This window comes from Pteropus vampyrus, unplaced genomic scaffold (genome assembly GCF_000151845.1).
Source record: "Pteropus vampyrus isolate Shadow unplaced genomic scaffold, Pvam_2.0 Scaffold203, whole genome shotgun sequence".
Classification (NCBI taxonomy): Eukaryota; Metazoa; Chordata; class Mammalia; order Chiroptera; family Pteropodidae; genus Pteropus; species Pteropus vampyrus.
Window position 1 is genome coordinate 56,367 of NW_011888984.1, and position 11,685 is coordinate 68,051.

General features: G+C 40.3%; 1 pseudogene; it reads left to right on the forward strand.

Annotated features, from left to right (window-relative positions):
- The first annotated feature begins 10,878 nt into the window (after nt 1-10,878).
- Nucleotides 10,879-10,997, forward strand: LOC111746897 (annotated as a pseudogene).
- Nucleotides 10,998-11,685: the final 688 nt, after the last annotated feature.

Below are 11,685 nucleotides of genomic sequence, written 5' to 3' on the forward strand. Positions count from 1 at the left end.
ACAGGGAAAAATCAAGGCCCAGAGTGAGTCGAAGATTTGTCCCAGGTCACTTAAATTTTTCAGATCCCTAAGAAAAAGATGACAACATAGCAACCATATTTGAGTGTGTATTTGGAGGGAAAGAGACATCTAAAGTTCCCATTGCCACAGCCTGATATGGTTCACCCCCTTCCTAAATCTAAGGGGAACTGAGGCTCAAACAAACAATCTAACCTTGCACCTAAAGGAACTAAAAAAAAAAAGAAAAAAAAACTAAAATGAGTAGAAAGAAGGAAATAATAAAGACCAGAGTGGAAATAAATAAAAATAAAGTCTAAAAAAAAAAAAATAGAAAAGATTAATGAAACCAAGAGTTGGTTCTTTAAAAAGATAAAATTGATAAGCCTTTAGACAGATTCATCAAAAGAGAGAGAGAGAGACAGAGACAGAGAGAAAAGTGAGAATAAAGGGAACATACCTCAACGTAATAAAGGCCAAATACGGCAAAGCCACAGCTAACATCATATTCAATGGGCAAAAGCTAAAAGCGTTTTTCTTAAGATCAGGAATAAGACAACAATATCCACTGTTACCACTTTTATTCAACATAGTATTGGAAGTCCTAGCCATAGCAATCAGAAAAGAAAAAGAAATAAAAGATATCCAAATAAGAACAAAAAAAAGTGAAACTCATTAATTGCAGACAACATGATACTACATATAGAAAACTCGAAAGCATCTAACAAAAAAAATATTAGAACTAATAAATGAATTCAGTAAAAAAGCAAGATACAAAATGAATATTCAGAAATCAGTTGCATTTTTACACACCAATAATAAACTAACAGAAAGAGAAATTAAGAAAACAATTCCATTTATAATTGCATCAAAAAATAAAGTGCCTAGGAATAAACTTATCCAATGAGGTAAAAGAAAGTATACTTCAGTAAACTCTAAGACATTAAAGAAATAAATTGAAGAAGATACAGATAAGTGGGAAGATATACTGTGCTCATGGATAGAAAGAATTAGCATTGTTAAAATGTCCATACTACCCAAAGCAATCTACAGATTCAACACAATCCCTATCAAAATACCAATGGCATTATTCACAGAACCAGAATGAATAATCCTAAAATTTATATGGAACCACAAAATACCCTGAATAGCCAAAGCAATCTTGAGAAAGAAAAACAAAGTTAGAGGTATCATGCTACCTAATTTCACACTCTACAACAAGGATATAGTAATCTAAACAATATGGTACTAACATAAAACAGGCACATAATCAATGGAACAGAGAACCCAGAAATAAGTCAATGTCTATATGGTCAATTAATTTATGACAGAAGAGGCAAGAATATACAATAGGGCAAAAACAATCTCTTCAATAAATGCTGTTGGAAAAATTGGACAGATACATGCAAAAAATGAAACTAGAACACTTTCATATGCCATATACAAAAATAAAATGGATTAAAGACTTAAATGTAAGACCCAAAAACCATAAAACTCCTAGAAAAAAATCATAGGCAGTAAACTCTTTGACATCACTCTTAGCAATATTTTTTGGATATGTCTCCTTGGACAAGGGAAACAAAAGAAAAAAATAAATAGGACTACATCAAACTAAAAAGATTTTGCACTATGAAGGCAACCATCAATAAAATGAAAAGACAATCTACTGAATGGGAGAAGGTATTCACCAGTGATACATCAAATAAGGGGTTAATATCAAAAATATATAAGGGACTCATATAACTTAATACACACACACACACACACACACACACACACACACAAACAACAACGAACAATTCCATTTAAAAATAGGCAGAGGACTTGAATAGACATTTCTCTAAAGAGGGCATATAGATGGCCAATGGACATATGCAAAGATGCTCAAGGTCAATAATCACCAGAGAAATGCAAATTAAAACCACAATGAGATATCACCTCATACCTGTCAGAATGGCTATCATTAATAAATCAAGAAACAAGTGTTGGCAAGGACGTGGAGAAAAAAACCTTCCTGCACTGTTGATGGGATTGAAAATTGGTGCGGCCACTATGGAAAACAATATGAAGATTCCTAAAAAAATTCAAAACAAAACTACCATATGACCGAGCAATTCCACTTCTGGGTATTTATCTGAAGAAATCTAAACTACTCATTCAAAAAAATATGTGCCCCCCTATGTTCATTGCAGCATTATTTAACAATAGCCAAGCTGTAGAAGGAACCTAAGCCTCCATCAATAGATGAATGGATAAAGAAGAGGTGGTACATATATACAGTGGAATGTTACTCACCCATAAAAAAAGAAGGAAACCTTGCCATTTGCACCAACATGAATGGACCTAGAAGGAATTATGCTGAGTGAAAAATGTCAGAGAAAGACAAATACTGTATGATTTTATTGTATGATATATGGAATCTAAAAAACAAACAAAACAGGAACAAACTCATAGATAACAGAGAACAAATTGTTGATTGCCAGGTGAGAGGGGTAGTTGGAGAAAATGGGTGCAAAAAGGAAAGGGATTAAGAAATACAAATTGGTAGGTATAAAAATAGTCACGGGGATGTAAAATACAGCATAGGGAATACAGTCAATAATATTGTAATAAATATGTGTGGTGTCAGGTGTGCACTAGACTTAACAAGGTGGGGGGATCACATCACAAGTTATACAAATGTCTAATTGCTATGTTGTACACCTGAAGCTTATATAATATTGTATGTCAACTGTAATTGAAAATTTTATAAAAATTTGATATTAAGGAAATACTGTATTGTACAATTAACAATTTTCAGAGAGTAGATATCATGCTAAATGTTCTGTCCACAATAAAAAGGAATTTAAAGAAAATAAAATGTATGAACAAAAAGGTAGAAAGATTTGCTGATGCCTTGAAAGAGAGGATGAAAATTCACCTCAAAATGATGCATCACCTAGCCTTTTTGATTGCTCGGGTCAACTCAATACATGGCCAGAGTTTGGTAAGAGTATAATGGCATTTGTTTTACATATATTTAATTTAAGTGATGGCATGGATACAAATAAAAATAATTAGGTTAAAAAAATATGAGAATTATTCTTATAGAATTAATATAGATCTAAAAATCACATGCAAATAAATATTCTAATATAGGTTGGATAAAGTACCTTCCTATACTATCTTATTCACTTCAACCTACTAGTAATTGAAAGCAACCTATAATGACTAGATGTCCTGGGAAAGGGGCGTGGTCTCTGAGAACACTAGGGATAGTCCATGGGCCCTAGGTTCTAGAGAGGGGTACTGAGAAGGGAAGCCTGCCCTTGTGAAGGCCGGGATGATGAGAATGGGCTCCGGTTCGCTGGGCAGAGGAGGGAATCCTGGGGAAGAGGTCCGGTTTTGGGTGCCAGGATCATGGTTGCCTGTTGCTATGGTTTAGGGTACGCAATGACTAGGGTACCAGATGCTGGTTTCCAGGGCTCAGGTATCAGTTGCCAGACTCTCCAGTGTGTGACATACCTTGGGCAGCAAGAAGGCATGAATACCATGTCCTTGGAGATGCGGCATGGAAAGTTCAAGAGAATGACGTCTGTGAAGCGATGCAGTCCCAGATCATTGCCTGTGTGTAAGGCGGGGACTCATGGTCCTCCAGCGCAGGCGAAAACACACCCCCCACAACACCGCGTGGTTAATCTGCCTCACTCGGGCTGTGGGTGAGGTGTTTGTTGGAGGAGGGAGGCGCTGTCTCTGCGTGGGGGAGTTTGGGGGGCCAGGATGGATCTGTTCTTGTTTTTCCAAGCAGGAGGCGGGCCCATAGTAACTTAGGGTTTGTGGAAGACAGAGAGGGAAGGAACGATGTAATTGAGCTGGTGGGTTTACGAACAGTGGTGGTGGTGAAAAATGGTTGGGTTGGGTCAGGGCACTAAGGAACCAGAGGATGGGCAGCTCACAGAGACTGGGAAATACAGATGAGATTTTGGAGGCTAGAACATCCTTGTAGGCGTAGGTGGAGTTCAGGGTCCCAGCTATGAACTATGAGATTGTTCCTTCTGCTTTTTTTGCATAGTTCTTTCTCTGGCCTCAGGTAGTTCCTCTACCTAAGTGCTGAGCACCTGGACACAAGGCAGAGCCTCTGTAAATTTTTGGAGGTCTCAGGCTTTGCACTCTCTTTTCACTGGTAGACTTCTCTGAGAAGTCTAGAGACCTTGGCTTCCCTCAATCCTCAGCTCTGTTTCCTCAACTCAAACCAACTCTTGGGCTATCCATGGATTCCCAATATTTCAGATATTTTGTTTATTTGTTTTCTTTAGTTATTTCACGTGGGAGCAAAATCTAGCCTCTGTTTCACTGTCTTGACCAAAAGTAGAAATGCAATTAATGCTATTTATTTTTTTATTACTAAATTTATTGGAGTGACATTGGTTAATAAAATTATATAGGTTTCAAGTATACAATTCAGTAATACATCATATGCAATCATGTACCGAGGGCATTTCAACTGTTTTCATGTCCTGGCCACCGTGAACAATGCTGCTATGAATATCAGGGTTCATATATCTTAACAGGTAAATGTTTTTAAATTTGGGGGGTAGCTATCCAGAAGAGAGGTTGATAGGACATATGGTAATTCTATTCTTAATTTTTTGAGGAACCTCTGTATCTCTTTTCGTAGTGGCTGTACCAATTTACATGCCCACCAGTAGTGTATGGGGGTTCCATTTTCCCCACAACCTCCCCAACACTTGTTATCACTTGTCCTGTTGATGATAGCCATTCTGACATGTGTGAGGTGGTATCTCATTGTGGTTTTGATTTGCAATTTCCTAACAGCTAGTGAAGTTGAGCATCTTTTCATGTCTCTGTTGGCCGTTTGTATGTCTTCTTGGAAGAAGTGTCTGTCAGGTCCTCTGCCAATTTTTTAATTAGATTATTTGTTTTTTGGTTGTTGAGTTGTATGATTTCTTTATATACTTTGGATATTAGCCCTTTATCAAAGATGTTGTTTGCAAATACTTTCTCTCTTTCAGGTGGTTGCCTCTATGTTTTGTTGATGGTTTCTTTTGCTGTGCACAAGCTTTTTGGTTTGATACAGATATTTAAACAATGGCTTAATTGTTTTCCTTGTATCAGCACTCAGCATGGTGTAAGATGAGCACAAATCTTAACTTGGCTTTGAATCCTAGCTCCATCACTTCCTTGTTGTGTGACCTTAGGACCGTATTAAGTTCTCTGGGACTCAGTGTCCTCTACTGTAATGGTTCCTGCCCTAGGTGGGTATTGCGCAGTTGAAATGACTTCATATGTGCCAGTTGTTTAGCAGTGTCTGACATGCAAAAACGACTCAAGTCTTAACAGGTGTTATTGAGGAAATGGTGTCTTAGATGTGTAGAAAATTAGTTGAGTATGTCAGTTCAACTTAGGTTTGAATCGTGATGTCTCAATCAAGTGGCATTATGACTTCAATATGGTTATTTGATCTCTCTGGGCTTCAGTTTCCTTATCTTCAAAATGAATAATTGTGAGGCTTATGTGAACTGAGGCATGATAAAGTGGTTATCACAAGATTTGACACATGGTATCTTCATCATCATCTTATCATCTTCATAATCTCCCTCATAATCTCCCTCACGGTTACACATGCTGGACTTTAAATACAATATTGACAGATAACAGGAGCAAACGTTGCTAATGCATGGAGTATATCTTGTCATCACACATCAAGGGCATGTGGCACCACAAACTGGGATATTTGGTTGCAACAATCCAGAGTAAGCTATTCACATTAGAGTCTAAGTGAATGAAGTCTCTAGGCATAGTGTAATACACAACATGCACTCACATACAAAGTAACTCTGACAGGAAAAAAAAAAAAAAAGAATGTCAAAGAGCCAGGACCAGGGCTGACCTTCAATTTTCCTTAGCTCGACTCTCAGAAAGCTGAATTCTTCCAGGATCTGCTTCTCAAGGCTCAATTTCTCCAGGCTGATATTATGCAGTACCTGTTCACTAAACTTTCTTAGAACCTTACACTTGTTGCCATTGGAGAAAGTAATACCTGAGAGCAAAGTGGGGGGGCTAGCTCAACTGGCATCCATTCCTGGAGGCTCCCTGTGAGACTCCCTGTCTTGGTACCCATTTGGAGAAACACAGAATGAGTAAATTCCTTACACTGTGAAGACTCCCTTGACCTCCAAGCCAAATCAGGCTTTATCTCTGAGCCCCCACAGCTTCCAGAGTTTTCCCGTTACAACCTTGATAAGTTCAGCATGTCAGTCAATCTTCTTAGGACAGCAAACTGAGAGTCAGATGGGGGAGGCTACCTGCCAAAATACACCACTGGTAAGTAACAGACCCTAGGCAGGCTGCTTTCCTTGTACTATATGTAGAATACTTGGATGGTGGCTATTTTTAACAACACACCAGGTTTGTTCTAGGATGTTTTCTGTCCAAATTTAATACTGTGACCTTATCTCCCTCCTTTCACTTCCTCTTCCAATACACATTGACAGTTGTAGTCATAAGCTCAAGCCAGAGGGAATAAACAAATGTGGGAAATTGACCTCGATGTTAATAGAAGGATTATTGTCTGTAGACTCCTCCATTGTGAGTCAGATCTTTGGAACCCAACCAGGGGCATGGGCTTCCCCAGGAGACTGCACAATTGAGAAAGCGAGCCCAGGATGCAGGTCCCCAGGTCACTGCTTTCAGCCCAGCATCTGCCTTTTTCAGACTCATATTAAGCTTTGAAATAATACATTGAACAAATAGTCCATGCTTAAAACATTTGAAAACCACAGTAATGGTTGATTTCTCACAACCAAATAAAACAAGTTATCGAATCATCAGCAAGACCCAGGGTTTGAGACGGATGTGGGTGGAGCTGACAATGGAGTGGGTAAGGGTGTCATTTGGTTTCTCGATGCTATTGACAAGGGGTTGAAACAATGGAATCGGGTTAGATCAGGTAGAGGATTCATGGACTGGTGATCAGAATGGTGTTGGATCAGTGAGGGTGGTAATATGATGGGCTAGGTAGAAGGTATTAAATCCTAATTAGCCGAATACCGCAGGGATGAAAGTATAGTGTGACAAAATCAGGTTAAGTGACTCAATAGACGGAGGAAGGACACTACAGAAGAACTGTGGGGTGCCAATCATCAAGTGTGATGGGAGAAATGCCTTGTGTAAGAATCGAGTTCCTGCTGAAGAATTTGAGGGGGAATCTAAGGTAAGAGGGGATAAGTTCTGTATTAACTGATTGTTCTAAAGACAGATTAGAAGTGGGTATTAATTAGGGGTTAGGTACAGTCATGAACTGTGGGCAATTTAAAAATTTGGTATTCCAAGCAAAAGATGGATATAAAAAGCAGTCTGGGAAGCCATTAGTGAAAAATCAATCATCACTCGAAAGAGGGGGGCCTTTTGTCATTTTACAGCTACTGCATGATTCCTGGGAGGAACAGTGTTTCTTATTAATTTTGCAGCTGACTTCCTCTGTGTTGGTCATTCCAGCTTGATTAATGACAAGGCTGGATTATCTTTTTGAGTCCAAGTCTATTTCACTCTTCCTGTTAGGTTTTTACTTTTTCAAATGAGATCAGGGCAGGGTTTGATATATTGGCACTGAGACTGAATTTCATTTTAGGTTGAGATTGTTATTTGATGTGTTGGATTTGGTGATTGGGTTTGTAGGATTTAAATGAAAAATGCATATTGGGGACTGGCCAAATTTTATAGGATAAAATATGGAGCTAGGGGCTGGATGAGGAATCACGAGTTCATTTCGACCACTAGAATTAGGATGGGATTGATTATGGAAATTTACAATGAAGATTGGGTTAAGGTTTAGGTGGACAGTCAGGACTGGTCTCGGATAATTTGACTTGTCAATTGAGATGCAAGTGAGATGAGAACGGTCTTGAGCTTGAAATGGAAACGAATTAGAACAAAATTTAAGCTAGCGATGGTGTCTGGGAATGATGAAGTTTGTACAACTTCATTCTGGTCCCGGACTGATGTCACTGTTGGGATTAAGGACACTGAGGGATACCAAGAATGGGAAAACTATCTCCCTCTTTCAGGCTACAAAAATGGGAGAAGTGTTCTCTAGGATGGAGGAGAGGTAGGAGAGGCTTACCATTTTCCTTGCTGAACCTGAAAAAGAAGGGGCAGCCACTCCAGCCACTGAAGTCCTCTTTATCATGGTCCACAAGGGCCTTCTTCACAGCTAAGTACCTGCTGAGGACCACCACTACCCTGGATCCCAGATACAAGATATACACAGGGCCATACTAACTTAGTGGTGAGGAAAACAGAGGTTATCTTTGGCTTTTTTTATGGCCTCCTCCCTAAGCTGAAAGTCCAGTACCTCTGTGAGGGACATCAGCATGTTTTTGGAGCAAAGCTACAGCAGGATTCACAGAAATGGGAGGGGCCTGGGTACTGGGGAAGTTGGTCCTTGCTCCTTGAGCTGAGGGAATAGACAGGTAAGAGCCAGAGTCAGGAGTAGGCAATCTGGGTGATTAGGAACATCGCCTTGATCTTTTCCTCCATCTTCACTGTCATTATTTCTGTGTGTTGTGTCTTTTTTCCAAATTTCCCCTTTTTATAAGGACTTCAGACATATTGAATTAGGAACCTTCTCTTATATGACCTCATCTTAATTACAACTGGAAATACCCTATTTACAAATAAACTAGCATTCGGAGGCCCTGGAGGTTGGGACTTCAACATGTAAACTCTTAGGGGACACAATGTAACCCATAGCATGAGTACCTCTTGCCCAACTATCACTGGGAGATTTTTCCTAATTTTTCCACTCTCTTCCAGAATCAGCCTTTGGCTGACCTCACTCTATGTATCCCTCAGCTGTCCCCCTAGTGCCTGTATCCATATACCTCCATCTGACTGTGCTTAGCCACTGCTCCATGCTTAGTCCTTCCTCTAACTGTCTTTCATGCACACGTGAGGGACTGTGGTTGTTTGCATCTGCCTGTTTTCTTCCTTTTTGGCTTATTCTTTCCCTACATTGTCCTATTATTTCTCCTCCCCATCACATGCATTCAGCCACCACATCTAGATAATGGTGGTGTGTTATCTTCTCCATGGATTTGCATAGACGCACATAGGAATCCTCACTCTAAGTGCTTTTGGGGACTCTGCTTCTCTGCCTTTTCTGAGTCATCATGTCTCAAATACCCTGTTTCTCTGGCCTGACTTGTCTCTTGCATCAACAGCACCCCATTCTGCTTCTATCCCTTGGTTCAACTGCTCGGGTCAATGACCCCAGAGCTGCATAAACAAACCCCATGCTAGATGTCATCATGAACCTTTCACAAAATGTCCTAGGGACATAGTGTGAGTTTGTTTAGTGTCGCAACTTCCTAGAAGGGAATTCCTCTTGTTTATCATCCTTATCATGGTGGGATATAGGATTCTAGGAGCTTGACAGGAAATGGATAAATCAACTTCTGCTTTCTTCCTTATTTTTGCCCAGATAATCTAAACTTTGCTCACCACTGAATTAGAAGAGGCTTGGGACTCAACCAAGCCTCCCCTACTAGGTAAACGGATGTTAATCAGAACTGTGCTGCTTTGTGTTGCATTGTTGAGTCCTGTCGAGCTTCTGTTATAGAGTTAGCTGACCCAAGTTGAAAGTTCCATTAACTAATTGGCATTTAGAAATAGGAGTATGGGTTTTAGGATCTTCTTAATGTGGCTGTGGATCATGAGTCTGGCCTGGATCTATTTGTGTGTCTTAGAATGAAGCTGTGACTCATGCTAGGCTCCAGGGAAAGACTGTATCCTGTGAACAATTAGTTGTGTGTCCCAAACAGGCTTTAGTCTCTGATCTGTGGAGCACTAGGAGGAAAGACTATACCCTGTGTGATATATGGGTCCATAGGGTGGTCGCTCTTGAAAGAGTCTTCTTTGAGGAACTAAAAAAGAGAGAGAAAAGAGGAAAAATCAGCTTTTGTTGGCATGCTGAGGTCCATACTCCTAAAAGTGGACTTCTCACCAGGACCTTTGTTCATTGCTGCTGCCGCTGCCACCTATGCCTCCATGGCAACAAAAATCCTGATCCATCAGGAAAAATTTCCCTTGATCATGGTACCCATTCTCCTGAAATTCCGCATAGTGAGCATGAATGCTGTGACACAATAAGTAATAGACTGAAATCAAGTCTTTAGCGCTTACAAATTGGCTTGGCACATAGACCACATGGCCCTTACCACCCAGTTGAATTAGTTAATATAGCTCAACATAAGTTAAATTAAAACAGGGCCTTCAACCATTGGAAACCATTATAAAAGTCCTATTTAGAGAAGTGATTATCTCCACTGTTTCTCCCTTTAATAGGCAAATGTGGCCTGTACTTAAACCAGGAAAGAATTAATGGCACCTCACAATGGATTGCTGCTACCTGAATGCCATTGTCTCATCCATCAGGACCCACATATCCAATGTTACTGAAGTTATCGACGCCATGCAATCAGCAAATGGTAAATTTTTTGCTGCAGATTTGGCTAATAGGTCCTGTTCAGTGCCCTTTCAACAGCCTCTCTCACCTGAAGTTTTTCCCACTTCCAAAGGGACACAGTGCACCTTTATCAGGCTACACATGGATACATCAACTACCTCATCATTGCTCACAGTGTTTTCAGGTGAGATCTTAACTGTATCTACCTTACTACAAGAGCACAGCTATGACATTACATTAGTGACATCCTCTTCCAATGAAATTCATTTGACACTCATTCAAGACATACAAATAAAATAGGGGGATGGCCCATTGGCCCACATATAAAGTAAGACCCTGCCACATCGGTTAAATTCCTGAAAATTATTTGGTAAGCCAAGGGCCATTCAGTCTCTGACATTGTCAAGAAACAGCTATTCTACGGCCATGCCACCCTGAACATGCCCAATCTCGTCTGATCTCGGAAGCTAAGCAGGGTTGGGCCTGGTTAGTACTTGAATGGCAGACCACCTAGGAATACCAGGTGCTGTAGGCATTACAAGAGAAAAAAGAAAAAAGAAACGGCTATTGACACTCTCAGCTCCCACAGTGTTAATTTAGGCTTACCATACTTTAGATTTTTGGGGGTTATTTGGGCAACCTGCTCCTTGTTTACACATTTTACTTAATCTCACTCATGCTGTTACTTGTAAATTATTCCACCTGGATGGAATCCCACCAATGAATCTGACCTAACTGCCATACAAAAGTACTCCTTTGTGTCCCCCAGAGACTTCTTCATTATAGAGGCTTTAGCAACCTTCTCCCATGCCTCCTGAAGACTCTGGTTTACCATGATGGCCAAAAGTTGCCCGTGGGCTTCTGATGCGAAAACTGCCCTCCTCATCCTTACACTATACAGCATTAGAGCAGCAACTTCTGGTCAAATACTACACTCTCCTGTAAATAGAGTTTCTTGCAGACCATGAACCTGTGACCCCATGTACTCAACTGCTCATTATACTTTGGGTCATGGAAACAGCACCCGAAAAGCTGAGCATGACCACAAATCTTCCTTGTTACAGGAGGGATCCAAACCTGGGCCCTCTCCCATATTCCACCTACAGGAGGAGGTGGCCTCCCTTTGCCAGACGCTATGGTGCTGAAGGAGCTCACCTTTCTCCCAGACACCTAAGCTACCTGGGGAGTCCTGCAAGATCAACTGAGTGAACAGCAATAATTGT